Here is a 15975-nt window from a genome sequence, read left to right on the forward strand (position 1 = left end):
CCTGGCAATGCTTTCAAAAATACAGGTGTCTAGGTCCTACCCCAGACATACCCAAGCAGCCTTTCTAGGGCTGGAGCAGAGCCCAGGACTCTGCGCTGCAGGGAATCACCCAGGTGTGCTGCTGATCAGTCAGGTTTAGAAACCACTGCTGTAAAGGATAGAGCACCAGGAGAGAAAACAGAACACCTGAGTTTGGGCAATGGCACCACCATTTACTGAGGGACCCCGGGCCTGGCACTCTCTGAACCTGGGGGAAACACGCGAGACCCGGCTCCCTTGGCCCGTATGAGGCAGTGTTCTAGAAATGCAAATGGTCACTGTTATCCCATGCACTCACAGCTTGTGGTATGCACAGATGCATGTTCCTATGAATCCATGTACCTGGGGCTCCTACAGAGAGGGCAGGTCTGGGCTTCGTCGTTCTCCTTCACCTAAGCTCAGGTCCGCCTTCACTTCCGGATGGACTCACTCACCCCGGGACATCGCCCTGCTCACCTCTCCGAATAGCTTGGCACACTCCCTAATCACTTAAATGTGATTTTTCTGTCTAGTAGGTTTAGCCACCATCTACGATATCTCGGATTCTCATTTCCTCTGGGGAGAAAGAAGGAAAAGGAGTAGTCACTCTGTTTCATGACAAGGAGAAAGCTGGGCAAGTGGGTTTAGAAGGCTTTATACCATTCATACCATTTAAACAGAGCAGTGATTCTTTCCTTTTGAAAACTTGGTGAAAATGTGCTCACGAAAATTCCGCATACAGTTTTAGGGTTTCAGGGGCTTCCTGATGTCTTTCCACGGACCCTCTGGGAGTAAAGAACACCTGCCCCATGGGGCTCTGGCAGCCCAAGCCCTCTGAGTTCCTAGAGGATCACGTTCAAGCACATGAAGCATCTTTTCAGCTGTGCCTTTGCTGAATGACGGACTTGTCACCCCTCACCAACCAGCTGTGAGATGAACTTAACTGACCTTCCCTCCCTCTCCAAGGAAGAGAGTTAAAACCCAGTGACATAGTGACATATCACCCATGTTGGACAGAATCTTCTCAGACCCAGACTGTGCCTCCCTGTTCCTGATCCCGTAGCAGAGGATAAGCTGCCTTCGGGTATCAGGAGGATGGATGGTCTCTAACTGCAAAAACCAAAAACATGGCTCAGACTGGCTTAAGCAATAAAAGGAATCTGTTGGTCCATGGCGATGATAAAATTATTCAAGGTAGGTAGGCACAAAAGCCTACCCAGGTCTGATCCATTTGCTCCGCAAGTTGTTTTTATCTGTTTGCTCGCTTTTGGTTTCTCTGTCCTCCCTCATGGAGTCGACTTCATCTGAAAACTTTCAGCCTTCAAGGCTGCAACGTGGTCTTGCCAGCGGCAACCAAAGCTGGATGCACCCTCATTCCCACTTGGGAGAGAGAGCAAGCTGCTTTTTTGATAGCATCCATGAAAGGAAATGGAGGCTTCTTTCCAGAATGCCTCAGTCAGTATCTCCCAAATCCCATTAGCCCACCTTGGGAAACCTCCCATCCTGATTAGAGCCTCTGAAGGTGCTGCACGGTTGGGAGATTCAGAACTTGGTACAGATGGCATGTCTCAGTGTCCAGACCTCAGGTCCTAGTTCTCAAGCTCAGCCCCCCACCCCTAGGCAGTTTCAACTGCTTTCAAAAGAGAGATTAAGGACACCAAAGACATGATTTTATAAATGCTGAAGTTCCAGTCTTGTCCCACACAGGCCCTTGGCAGAAGCCTGGGCCTTCTCAGGAAGGTAAGCGGAAATGGATTTTCACTTTCTAGAAAGGGAAGGAAACAGAATCCACGGCCAGTCAGCTGAGCAGAATGCAGGCCACACAGGGATTCAGAGACGTGGGCTGTGCCTCCTTTCTTCTTTAGTCTTTTGGGTGAACATGAACAACCCATTTATCCTCTCTGGCCTCTGTACAGATAGAGTAAAATGGTCTTCCTTTCTGTTTACAGGGGTCCTGTATAAGGAGCAACAGCTTGGAAGGAAGCTGGGTCCTCAGAACATTCCAGGCTTGTGTGCTATGGCTCAGAGCATAGAGATTGTGATATGGAGTGGTTTCTGACCAATCCTCCCTTGCCAAAACCAGCCAGAAGGTTTTTTAGTGTAACTCCAATAAAATTACGGGTCCTCTGAGGGCCCTAGCTCTGCTCAGGCAGTCATATAAAGAAATATGGTTCAGCAACTGAAAGTCATTTAAAAAGAAATTCCAATTATTTATTAGTGTCTTTTGAAAAGATAGAAACACTTGGCAAATTTTTTCTGTAGCCCCATTTTCTCCTCCCTAATTCCGTCACATCCATAGCTACTCAAGCTTTTATGTGTTATAAAGTCCTATCCTCTCTCCAGCACCCAAATGTCACCCCTTTTCCTGAGTTCTTTATTACGAAGGGTGATTTAGCCTCTTAGGTCAGATCCTTCCCCTTTTCCTCCAGTCTCTCTCCATACCCATTCTCCCAATTCTCTATCCAAGAAGATCTGGATATCAAAGTTATTAAGCCAAAACTCTCTGTAGAACATTTATACTTCAATAAATCTTGTCCCTGAGATATAAGCATCATTTGGGGAACAGACTTGCAGTCTCATACACACATAGATTATCCTAATACTCTGTATTAGGGTTCTCCAGAGAAACAGAACCAATAGGATATAAAGATATATACAGAGAGATTTATTAAAGGAATTGCTCACATGGTTACAGAGGCCAGGAAGTCCCATGATCTGCCAGCTGCAAGCCGGAGAACCAGAAGAGCTGGCGGTATAATTCAGTTCAAGCCTGAAGGCCCGAAAACCAAGAGCTCTGATGTCCAAGGGCAGGAAAAGATAGACATTCTAGGTTAAAAACAGCAAGGGAAGAGATGCTTTACTCTCTGGCTCAGTTCGTAGAACATGTGACTCTTGATCTTGGGGTTGTGAGTTTGAGCCCCATGTTGGGTGTAGAAATTTAAAAAAAAAAAAAAAGGAGAGAGGGAGAATTTGCCCTTCCTCCACCATTTTGTTGTAGTCGGGCCCTCAGTGGATTTGATCATTACCCACACTGATGAGGGTGAACCTTCTTTGCTCGGTCTACTGATTCTCTTCCAGAGACAACCTCACAGACACACCAGAAATAATGTCTTACCAGCTATCTGGTCATCCCTTAGCCCAATCAAGTAGACACATAAAACTAACTATCACATACCCCATCTTGATGTAAACCATCACCTTTAGTTGTATTTGTCAGTAGAGACAGGGGGTCATAAACCATCCATCTTGAAAACATTACCTTATAATAGCTTTAACCCTGGGAGTTATTTTTCAGAACAAGTCTGCAGAATATTCTCCGCTGGCCTCTCCAACTGCACTCCCCAGCCGTCTCCGCTCTGCTCTGAGATCCAGGAGGCTGAGCTCAGTGGTCTATACCAAGAGGTTTTCTTGCCCTCTGGTTTCTGGCCGCCTTTGACCTCTGGGGGGCGGAGTCTCCTGTCCCAGGCTCTCTCCTAGCTGCAGCTGTCCCTGGGATCTGGTCACTACTCCCCACGGGCTCCTTCAGCCTAGATGTGTTAAATAGTTCCTGTTGTTGCTGGTCCCTGTGACTCGTTACCACCTTCCCTTGCTTCCTCACTCTTGCTGCTTCCCTGAACCCTGTAAATAGTCCTTGTACCCAGGTCTCCTCCCTACCTGGAGTGACAGGACCCAGACTGACTCAGTGCCCCTGACGTCCACAGCATGGTGTCCTCTGTGGGTCTCATCAGTCTAAAGTACAGAGGGGAGGGAGGGAGGATGATACTCTTTTTTTATGGAGAATCTGACATGTGAAATTTTCAAACATGATTCAGTCATGTGTCAAGGTCTAACTTGCCTCTCTGGACGGGAATATCCACCATTGTTGGCCAAGTTAAGGGTTTAGTCGGTGGCTGAAGAACAGTGTCCCTCTGAAAAGGTAAGTGAAGAAAGAATCCACAGCTTGTCAGTGCTGTGATCTAACAAAGGGACTGCCACAGCCAGGCAGGAGCCACGAAAATTTAGGGTGTGGCTTTGCGGCTCTAGTCAGCCAGTTTACCTTATCCTGACCACAAGGAGACCAGAAAAGAGAAACACCAAAGACCTCCTACAGAAAGAATGAGTCAGCGACCAACATGATTTGAGCAATTGTAGAAAAGCCTCTTACCCTCAAAAATATACCCACATCCCCCATTTCCATCGCAGGCCTGATGAGGATGAAACCGTATCTGCCCATATCTGAAATTTCATCAGTAGAGAGGCATAACTTTGCCTTTGGCCAGATGTAAACATTGTTCCCTGAAAGGCGTAATTTAATTACATTTGATTAATATTCCCATTACGTGCAAGGCACTGTACCAAGTGCCAGTTAACGTTGTAACCCTATCATTTACCCCTGGGTATGAATAAACTGAATATCAAAAGAGAGAGAAACAGTAGAGAGGTGGGGAGAAACATGCCCCAGAGGGAGGAAACTGAAGACACACTCTGCCTTCCATCATCCAGGGCACAAGGAGAGGCCCTGGGTTAGAGACGTAACTAGGGGATCTTACAGTGTGTGGATGGTGCTGTAAGCGATGGGGCTAAATCAGGCCACCCAGAAGGAAGGAAGGAAGGGAGGAGAGGGGAAGGGAAGAGAAGAGAGAAAAGAATATCCAAAAGCTAAGCTCTAGGGCATTCCAATCTTAACGCTGGTGAAAGGGGATAAATGAATCCAGAGAAGAAAAGGAACAAGGAAGGGGCACCTGGGTGGCTCAATCAGTTAAGCGTCTGCTTTGGGCTCCGGTCACGATCCCGGGTCCTGGGATGGAGTCCAGTGTCAAGCTCCCTGCTCAGCGGGAGTCTGCTTCTCCCTCCACCTCTGCCTCCCCCATGCCCTCTCTTGCTCGCTCGCTCTCAAACAAGTCTTAAAAAAAAAAAAAAAAAAAAAAGAAAAGAAAATGAAAATGAACAAGGGAGAGCCGGTGAAGTAAGAGGAAGATAAGATTGGTTGACTGGGTTGTCTGAAAGCAACTGAAGAAAGACTTTGAGCAAGGCAGTGATCAAATGACAGAAATTGCTGCTGAAAGATCAAGTAAGAACAGAGAACTGACCACTGAAACTGTCAGCATGGAAATGTGGCTTCACTGTCATGGGAGGGGGAACAAGCCTGATGGGAGTATGTGTGACAGAATAGGAGGTGAGAAGATAAAAACAGTATAATAAAAAATTTTTTTAATTTATTTAAGTAATCTCTACGCCCAACATGGGGCTTGAACTCATGACCCTGAGATCAAGAATCACATGTTCCTCCAACTGAGCCATCCAGGCACCCCAAAACAGTAAAAAAAAATTTTTTTAAGTTTTGTTATGAATGGTTAGCAGAAGAAGCTGAAGGGGAAGATAGAGTCAAGGATTTCTTTTTTAATTTAATTTTTTTTTAAGATTTTATTTATTTATTTGACAGAGAGAGATCACAAGTAGGCAGAGAGGCAGGCAGAGAGAGAGAGAGGGAAGCAGGTTCCCCGCTGAGCAGAGAGCCCGATGTGGGGCTCAATCCCAGGACCCTGACATCATGACCTAAGCTGAAGGCAGAGGCTTAACCCACTAAGTCACCCAGGCACCCCAAGGATTTCTTTTTTTAAAGATGAGAGCAATTTGCCTGAGCAATTCTGGCTTGGCACCTGTCATAAGGCTGCAGTCAAGATACTGGCTGGGCTGTAGTCATCTGAAAGCTCGAATGGGCTGGAGAATCTCCTTCCAAGATGGCGCATCATGTTTGGCAAACCAGAGGTGGCTGTTGCAAACAGACTCAGTTCTTCTCTATATGAGCCTCTCCGTGGGCTGCTTGGATATCCTCACAACCTGACAAATGGCTTCTCACACAGGCAGCAATCCAACAGGAAGAACTAAGCAGAGCTTGTCCTTTTATGACCTAGACTTGGGTCACATTGCCTTACTTCTGCCACATTCTATTCCTTAAAAGCAAGTCACCCTGAGTCCAGTCCATGTTCAAGGGGAGGAGTGTTAGACTCCACCTTTTGAATTCAGGAGTACTGTAATAGACTGAATGTTTGTGTCTCCCCAAGACTCATACATTGACTCTCTAACCACCAGTATATCTGTATTTGGAAATGAAGTCTCTAAGGAAGTTATTAAAGTTATATGAGGTCATGGAAGTGGGGCCCTGATCTGATAGGATTAGTGGGGTTTGTATAAGAGGTGACACAGAGGGACGCCTGGGTGGCTCAGTGGGTTAAAGCCTCTGCCTTCGGCTCAGGTCATGTTCCCAGGGTTCTGGGATTGAGCCCCACATCGGGCTCTCTGCTCAGTGGGGAGCCTGCTTCCTCCTCCCTCTGCCTGCCTCTCTGCCTACTTGTGATCTCTGCCTGTCAAATAAATAAATTTTAAAAATCTTTAAAAAAAAAAAAAAAAAAGAGGTGACACAGAGAGGTCACTTGCTTGCTCTTTCCCTGTGCACACAAGGAAAGACTTCGTGAGGACATAGCAAGAAGGCCACCATCTGCAAGTCAAGAAGAGAGCCTTTACCAGAAACTGAACTGGCCAGAACTTTGACCTTAGACTTTGAGCCTCAAGAATGGCAAGAAAATAAATATCTGTTGTAGAAGCATTGTCTGGAATGCCTGGGTGGCTCAGTTGGTTGGACGACTGCCTTCAGCTCAGGTCATGATCCCAGAGTCCCAAAATCGGGTCCCGCATAGGGCTCCCAGCTCCACGGGGAGTCTGCTTCTCCTCTGACCTTCTCCTCGCTCATGCTCTCTCTCACTGTCTCTCTCTCTCTCTCTCAAATAAATAAATAAAATCTTAAAAAAAAAAAAAAGAAGAAGAAGCAACCGAGTCTATGATATTTCATTATGGTAGCCCAAGAAGACTAAACAATTATCAAAGAACCTGCAGACATATTTTATTATCATTACAAAGGCAAGGATATATGAAAGTGTGTTTACCATGATGGACCATGGACCCTAAGCTGAGAAGGGAGGGAGGTGATGGTCTGGAGGGATGAATGAATAGACTGGAGATCACTGAATGGAACAAGTCCCTACATGGGTGGAAGGATGTAGGAGTGGGAAGCAAATTTAACAGATATGTGGCCAGAGAAGACTCGAAGTGGGGATTTTGGGACATGGCACTTTTGATGCTGGTGACAAGATCTAGGATAAGGTATGAGAGGAGGTGACTGAGATGGGAAGGAAGGGAAAGATCATCGGTGGCAAGGAGATTAATTAACAGAGAGGCAGAATATTGGCGAGATCATTTAAGAGACACTGAAGGGACCAGGATGAGGCTGAATGTAGGAATGGAGAGAAAAGTGAGGAAGGCATAAGGTCTTCCGTGAATGGGGAGCAAGGCATAAGGTCTTCTGTGAATGGGGAGTGATGGGGAAGAGAGTAGTAGCAGGGGTCAGAACTGGACAGCAGGTGGGACTTGAAGGGACATTCCCGGTTCTAGTCTGAGTCTGAAGAAGGGTAGCAGTGTTAGTACTGAGGTGGCCATTAAGGAGCCAAGTCCACAGCCAAGGTAGGAGGCAATGAATGTTCTGAGAAAGCTTGATAAAGAGAAGAGGAGGAGAAACAGAGGACCTGAGCACACACAAACACATACAACCAGGTAATAGCACATATCTCAGGGGGTTGGTAAAAGGACTAACTGAACTAACACTTCATGTTTAGACTGTGACTGGCAGTGTTTTCTGACACAAATCATTCTCTGACAGCAACTGGGTGTCCAGAATTAATTCTCACACTATCTACGCATAGTTAGCATCGGGGCTCAGTCCCCCAAGACTCCCTCCACTTCAAATGCCAGCCATGAATGGGGTGCCTGGACTTCCTATATTGCTGCCCAGATGACTACAAATTAGGGAGTTCCTACAACCCCCACTCAGGTTCAGGAATTTGCTAGAATGACTCACAGAACCCAGGATAACACTTTACTTACATTTGTTAGCTCATTATAAAGAATACAAAGGAAGAGTCAGATGAAGAGGTACACAGAGTGGGTCCAGAAGGGTCCCAAGGCAGGTGGCTTTGTTCCCATGGAGTTGGGGTGCATCGCCCTTTTTTTGTACAGGATGTATTTGCCACCCCAGAAGCTCTTCAAATCTTGCTGTTCAAGAGTTTTTATCTTGAACAGTCTCCAACCCTCCTCCCGCTCTGGGGATTGGCGGGGTGGGGCTGAGAGTAACCATCCACTAATCATACCTATTAGCCTTTCTGGCTGCCAGCCTCTATCCTGAAGCCATCTAGGGGCCCTGCCCTGAGTTATTTCATTAGCATAAACTCAGACAGGGTCAGGGAGGTCTCATTATGAGTAACATGACTGTCCTATCACTCAGGAAATTCCATGGTTTTTAGGAGCTCTGAGCTAGAACCAGGTAATTATTTATTATACCACAGCCTGCCACGTAATAAGTGCTGTATAAGGGATCAATAATCCCTTGTTACAGACGTTGCCTTCCTACTCTGCCCACATTGGTTTACTTCTCGCCACTTCTTAAAGGGTGACCAACTTGTTGGGGTTTTTAAAAGATTTTATTTATTTATTTATTTGAGAGAGAGAGAGAGAGAGAGTGTGCGTGGGGGGAGGGACAGAGGGAGAGGGACAAGCGGAATCCCCGCTGAGGCAGAGCCCTATGTGGAACTTAATCCTACGATCCCAAGATCATGACCTGAGCTAAATTCAAGAGTCAGACGCCTGACTGAGCCACCCAGGTACCCCAAGGTGTTGGGTTTTAAAAGTGAAAATCGCATGTCCTGAAATCCCCTCAATCTCAGGTACACCAAGACAGTTGGTCATCCAGCTCTGGGCCTTAGATCTTCACCTAGAAAATGAGGACCAGAAGCTCTCTTATGTCCCTTCCAGATGTTCCTTCATTCACCCCACAAATACATACTATCCTCCATTGCTCTGGATCTACCTGTCCACAATTTGGCCCAGGAAGGGTTAACAGCATAAATGTCCCCCAAACCAGAGGCAACTGTTCCACCATCTGGGGCTCTCTCTTCCCTCACACCCTCCCCAAAGTCCTGAGCCCTCAAAATAGGCATTTGAGGGGCACGTGGGTGGCTCAGTGGGTTAAGCTTCTGCCTTCGGCTCAGGTTATGATCTCAGGATCCTGGGATCGAGCCTCGCATCAGGCTCTCTCTCTCTCTGCCTGCCTCTCTGCCTGCTTGTGATCTCTTTCTGTCAAATAAATAAATAAATAAAATCTTTTTTAAAAAATAGGCATTTGAGGAATTCCTCTGGGTCCCAAGGCCTCTACTGACTTACTGACCCAGGTTTACAGTTGCCAAGATTCCCAGAGTCCCTCTGCCTGGATGTCCTGTAGAAATGAGCACCTCTAGAGATCCCTTTATACAGAGCAAGTACTTCTGTGCTCCACCTTATGGAACAGCAGAAAATAAATTTTCGCAGTGACCAAGAAAGATAGAAGTAGCCAAGGACACAAAACTGTCCAGAACCTTTCTTCTCTCTGCCAGCCTCCAGGGGCCTGGCTTTTGTTGATTCCCATGGAGAGACTGCTGGGGGGACCGCAGCTCTCGGAAGGCAAGAGCAAGAGTTCTGCCTCAGGTACCCCTGCTACCCCCTGCCACTGCCGAACACTGCGCCCTAAACCCTGATTGAATTGGGGCCCAGGCTCGGAGGAGTGGGAGGAGGGAGCTGGAGCCCAGAGCTCCTGCCACCGCCTTCAGGCGGCGGCGGGGAAGTTCTAATGAAAAGCCTGCCAGGCCTCTAACGAGAGCTAAACCGCTAGCGGGCTGTGATTGCTCATTGTTTGGTTATAATTAGCAGCGATTTCTGCGGTGGCAGAGCTGCAGCCCGCCGCCTGCAGGAGCTGCGCTGGGGGAGGGCTCGGCCACCCTCGCAGCCACCAGCCCCTGGACCCCGGCTCCCCAGGCCTGGGTTCCTCCACTCCCCGGCCCCGCCTGCCCTGCACCCACAGGCAAGAAGCCTCGATGGATGGCCGAACAGGATGGTTGCTACTGGTCCGCACCACACAACTGCCTACCCAGCTGTGTAGCGTGAGCGCATGGACTGAACAATCCTGGGTGCGAGACCCAGTTTTTGCCCGCCAGGTACTAGCTGTGTTGTGGGTCTTCAGGCACGTTATTTAACCTCCTAAGCTGCAGTTTCCTCATCTCTAAAGAGAGGTTGGTAAGGGTACCTGGCTGGCTCAGTTGGTAGAGCTTGCGACTTGGGATGGCAGGGCCATGAGTTTGAGCCCCATGTTGGGCATAGAGATTATTTGAAAGAATTTAAAACAAAAAGAATAAATAAAATGGGGAACTGTAAGGACAGTACTCATCTCCCTGTGGGGGATGGGGTGAGACTCAAAAGGGATTACTCACTTCAGGCACTTGGTAGAGTGCCTGGTGGGCTGTTGGTGCTCAGTGCATCCTGGCTGCTGTTGGAGGAAGGAAGTGTAGAAGGAGAAGGAGATGCGGACTCCCCTCTGAGCAGGGGCTCAATCCAGGATCTATAAGATCATGACCTGAGGAGAAGGCAGTTGCTTAACCTACTGAGCCACCCAGGCATCCCTCCAACTTTTTTACTGTGACCCATGGGGAAAAAACACATTTTGTGCAGTGACCCACGGATAAGACGCACATACATACAGGTAGATAAAACAGAAACAAACGTTTCACAAAGCAGTACTTATCTGAATCCCGCATGGTGTATTCTGATACATTGTGTTCCTTTCTTTTCTCTCTTGGAGTCTATATCCATATCTGTATGTATATCTCTATCTATCTCCATATTTATGAAGAGTTTTGAAGTTTTGCCAAAGGTCAGGACCCACTAAATTGATTTCATGACCCAACAGTGGGTTGAGAACTTCAATGTGAAAAACAGTGTCCCAGAAGGAAGAGGCCAGTTAACTCTCATTTCTCATTCTAGAAGAAAAGGCTCTCTTCTATTATAGGGACTTTTATCAGGGGCCAGGGGGAAAGAGAATTCTGAAAAGCTGAAAAGCCATACTGCCATACAGTCTGAGGCTTGCAGGTAGATTTTTTTTTTTTTTCTCCTATTTTCTGTTTCTCAGGAGTTCAAGATTCATTCTTCTCGGCTTCAAAAGAGACGGGGTCTCGCTATGTTGCCCAGGCTGGAGTGCAGTGGCTATTCACAGGCGCGATCCCACTACTGATCAGCACGGGAGTTTTGACCTGCTCCGTTTCCGACCTGGGCCGGTTCACCCCTAGGCAACCTGGTGGTCCCCCGCTCCCGGGAGGTCAGCATATTGATGCCGAACTTAGTGCGGACACCCGATCGGCATAGCGCACTACAGCCCAGAACTCCTGGGCTCAAGCGATCCTCCTGCCTCAGCCTCCCGAGTAGCTGGGACTACAGGCGCGCGCCACCGCGCCCGGCGAGGCTTGCAGGTAGAAACAAGTCTGAATCTTTGTCCATAATGAGGGTGGGTTTTTGCAAACATTTTGGGGGTATCGGAATCAAGCTTCAAAAACCAGGAGGTCACCTATCCTTTGCTCCTACACCAACCTGCAAACTAACTTTTCCTTCGCTGTGGTTCCAGCTTATCTTCCAATTGCCACCATGCCTAGGTGCCAGGGAAGGGCAAGATTTATGTAGATTCAGCTGGACAGGAAGTGCTCTGAGCTAGGACTGTACTTACAGTTTTTTTCCATAACAAAATCGGGGCATGTGGCCTCATAGGTACTTATGAGGACAATAAAATACAATATTTGAAACTAGAACTGTCCTGGAAAGCCACCAACTTGGGATTGCAAGGTTACCATGAGAAGTGGAGAATTTGATGCCGAGAGAGTCAGAGGGAAGGAGAAGTCCTCTTTCCCATGCACCCAGGTCTTGCCTTCTGATTTGGGGAAAGGATCCTTGGACTTCTAGAACCTTCTGGAACACCAGAAACTTCTCCTAATATTTTGATGATATTCAATTATTAGACATATTAGTGGATTTCTAGGAGTACTGGATCCTAAGTGGTAAGAGGAGAAGTGGAGGAAAGGGAACAGGGAGGCCTCCAAGGGATTTCATAATGTTGCTCATAGGTGCTTGGGCTCCCAGCTCCTTGCCCACCTTGCCTGGCTCCAGCCACCCATCCCCCTTCCCCCCCTGCCATATTCCTGCAGTGCCCTCAGTCGATTGTGCCGTTAACAACTTGACTTTGGCCTAAGGTGGCTGCTGTTATTGAAGAATGAAGAGGGAGTGGGCTTTGCCAAACTTGCGCACCGGGCTCTTTTCTTGGTGGACCAATCCATGTTGCAGTGTGATATAATAGTTTCCTTGTCATTTGGGGGCTCAGATTCTGGGGTTCCTCCTTTCTGCACTGCAGTCCGGGTTTCTGAGGCTCGAGTAGGACAACAGTCCTGTGGAAAGGTCTAAGGACACCCTCCTCAAATCTCCTCCACCTTGCAATGCCCCTACTTCCAGCCCTGGTTGTGTCCATCCCCCCACAACCACACTTCCCCAGAGAATGCGGAGCCAATGTGAATGGTATCTCAATGCTTCTCGGAGCCCCCCAAAAAGGAGGTTGGTTTCAACAGATATTCAAGAACATGCTTTGGCCCTAAGGGAGACACGTCCTCTGAGGATCCTCTTTGAGACCTTCGTCCCACAGATTTCAAGGAGAGAAGGTGAAGGGGACATGTCACCTCTCAATCCTCTTCCAATCCCTATTGCTATTAAACAAGCCCAGCTCAGCCCAGCCCATGAGATCAATGCCCAGCAGACTCCAACCCCAATACTAGGAAGTAAAACACAGAGTCCCTTTAATCATTTGCCCAGTTACTTCATTCCAAGCTCTCCCACCTCCCTCTTATTTGGTCCCGCACCTTCTGAAAACAGTGCCTTTGATTAGAACCCCCAAATGCTGTTGTTTTCTGCTATCTGCCTCCTTTGCCCACTTGTTTCCCATGTCTATGTTTCTAGGAGTCTAATTGTGATTAAATTACAGGGTAATACTAATAGGGGGTTGAGAACCAGCTAATGGCTCACTGTTCCAAGAGGCAACAATTGTAGTAATCACCAAACTAAAGGCTCCCATGCATTATGGAGGGTGTTGGGGTTTCCTGGCCTACACTTCCTCCACACCCCTGTCTGAGCGAATGAATATGGTTCACAGAGCACACTAAACACCGGGAGGCAAGTGAAGACAAAAAGGACATTACCGAAAGAAAAAGGGGGAAGGGAAAGAAACTCTTTCAGGAATAAGACTTTGACTCGCAACAAAAGTAGAAGCAAAGAGAAGTGGGTTCAGCATTTCAAAAAATATCTTGGAAAATGAAACAAAGTTATCAAATCGATAATTAAAGGGGCTTTGGCTTGGGTTGTCTGGGAAGTGATGAAGTTGGGGGTAGTACTGGTCCTTCGCTCACTTTCTGCAGGTTTGGTGTAATGGAGAGCACGTGTGAAATAAACAGGTGACTCTGGAGAGCAAATCCACACCACGAGCATCCCCAACAGACCCAGGCCAACGGCACCACAATCCCATCCAATAAATTGTGCTTGCATTGGGATAGAAGAAAAACAAACATGACATGGGCCCTAACTTCACAGTCCACACAGTCTGAGATGGGAGAATCTAAGTATAGGTTCCTATTCCGGACACTTGTGACCCACTTCCCGATTTAGAATGCACTTCATAGGCTCTTGGCTATCAGGAACGTAGGGATTCTTATTCTCCTTCCACAGATGTGAAAACCAAGGCTCAGAGAAGTAACATGCTCAAGGTCATGTATGCTCTAAGTTTCTGAATTCTGTTGGCTCTTGCCTCTTCCTGCAGGGGGTCCCCAGCATTGTCCCAGTCTGCCATTGAAGACATCTGTCACAGCCACTGCTCTACCACCTCACACCATATCCCAGAGACACTAGAGATGTGAGAGGGAGAGCAGCTCTCCTCCGTGGTTAGAGGATGGTACACAGATGCCCCCAAGGCCTTACAGAGTTCGACTGAAATGCTGCCCCTCCCTCTCTCTCCCCACCCCTCTCTTTTGCTGCCTCTCTCTCTTTTAAGTCAGAGCCCCCTGCAACTAGAGTCCAGAATTGGATCTACACTGTCCAAAGGGTGAGACCTGGGAAATAAATTCAAATGGTAAACAGTCTTCTATGCTTGAAAAATAGAAGTAAATGCACAAGCAAAGGTAAAACGAGAGAGAGAGAAACCAAGAAACAGACTCTTAGTTATATAGAGAACAAATGGATGGTGGCTAGAGGGAAGGTGGTGGGGGACTGGGGGAAATAGGTGATGGGGATTAAAGAGTACACTTATCATGATGGAAAAAAGATTTTTAAAAGATTTACATTATTTATTTGAGAGAGAGAGCATGTGGGAGGGGCAGAGGGAGAGGGAGAGAATCTCAAGCAGACTCCCTGCTGAGCATGCAGTCTTATGCAGGGCTCCATCTCCCGACCCTGAGATCATGACCTGAGCTAAAATCAACAGTTGGATGCTCAACCAACTAAAGCATGCAGGCACTCCCCCAAGATTTTTTAAAAAATAAAAATGTCAGAGGCACCTGGGTGGCTTAGTGGGTTAGAGCCTCAGCCTTTGGCTCAGGTCATGACCCCAGGGTCCTGGGATCGAGCCCCGCATCGGGCTCTCTGCTCAGCAGGGAGCCTGCTTCCCCCCCACCCCGCCTCCCGCCCCCATCCCCGCCTGCCTCTCTGCCTACTTGTGATCTCTGTCTGTCCCCCCAAAAAATTTTAAAAATAAATAAATAAATAAATAAATAAATAAATAAAAATGTCAGATTAATGCTCAGGAGTCAGATAATAGAAGCATTTTGGTTCAAGATGTGTCCTAAATGGAATGAAATCAGATGTTAAAATAGAAGCTTTAGCTGAATCACAACAAATTCCAAATCCCAAAGTGAAGTTCTAGACCAGGGTTTACAAAGTGGCAAAGAATGTGTAAGGTACAAGCAAATTGAGAACAAGACTTTAGATGAGGGTTTCTTTGGGGAAAGGTGTGCTGTGAGTTCCATCCCACCCCATCTCGAAGATGTCAAGCCTGAGAACCCAAATGTCAAGAGGCACAGCAGGGGTTACACTTGGAAAGTAGCCATCCTCACAGTTGCTGGGGCAGAGGGAGAGCTGCGAGTGAGAAAGAGGGTTGGCCTGGGATAGTCAAAGAGGCTATACAGGAGGGCAGCCCAGAGGGGTGAAGTGATTTCAGGCAGAACCTGAAGGTATGGCTGGATTCCCAAGGACGGTGGAAGGAGGAAGCAATGAGCCAAAGGAAAATTCATCACCAAAGTGAGAGAAGCACAGGTGAGAGGTCTCCAGCAATGGCGGGCTTGTGGGCTGAATGTGTTCCTCCTCCCCAGTTTTAACGTTGAAATCCTACCCCCCAACCATGTGATGATATTTAGGGTGGGGGGGCTTAGTCAGGTCAGATGGAGCCCTGATGAATGAGATCAATGTCCTCCTAGGAAGAGGCCAAAGAGCTAGTCGCTACCTTTCTGCTGCACGAGGGCACAATGAGACTGGTCAGCAGTCTGTAAGCCAGACGAGTGCTCTCACCAGAGCCCACCCCGCCTGGCAACCTGATCTCAGACTTCCAGCCTCCAGAACCAAGCGAAATACATTTTGGTTGTTTATAAATCACCTAGTGGTACTCTGTTACAGCGGCCCTAACTGATTAAGACAGGGAGGGATATAATGCACACAAAAGTGTCCGCTTTAAACACCTGGCAAGTTCAGAGAACACCAAAGCCAGATCCCCACGCCAGCACCAATCAAGTGGAAATTTTCCTGCTTCTTCCCATTCCAACACTGTAAGCATCAGAAACCACAGCTAAAAAGATGGGAGGGGAGGGCCAGGAGTGTTGCCGACTGCGTATGTTCAGCCTGAGCTGAAGGAGAAGGGGAAAGCCTTCCTTCTACAACATATTTGGAATTTTAACGATTATCTGAACACTTTAATCACTGAGTTGCTTCTATATTCAGACTTAGGGTGAACACAGACTCAGAAAAAACAGGGAAATCATGGGGACCGCCTCG

The 15975-nt window shown here is 47.6% G+C and overlaps 1 long non-coding RNA gene across 2 annotated transcripts; it reads right to left on the bottom strand.

Annotated features, from left to right (window-relative positions):
• Positions 1-2665: 2665 nt before the first annotated feature.
• On the bottom strand, positions 2666-5870 carry LOC116578309. 2 transcript variants are annotated; one of them, XR_004280809.1, is made up of 4 exons: positions 5658-5870; positions 3673-3747; positions 3278-3545; positions 2666-2844 (listed from the first exon to the last, which is right to left on the bottom strand). It is a non-coding gene; the product is annotated as an uncharacterized LOC116578309 (long non-coding RNA). The 2 variants fall into 2 exon arrangements; XR_004280810.1 differs by lacking the exon at positions 3278-3545.
• Positions 5871-15975: the final 10105 nt, after the last annotated feature.

This window comes from Mustela erminea, chromosome 18 (assembly GCF_009829155.1).
Source record: "Mustela erminea isolate mMusErm1 chromosome 18, mMusErm1.Pri, whole genome shotgun sequence".
NCBI classification, from domain to species: Eukaryota; Metazoa; Chordata; class Mammalia; order Carnivora; family Mustelidae; genus Mustela; species Mustela erminea.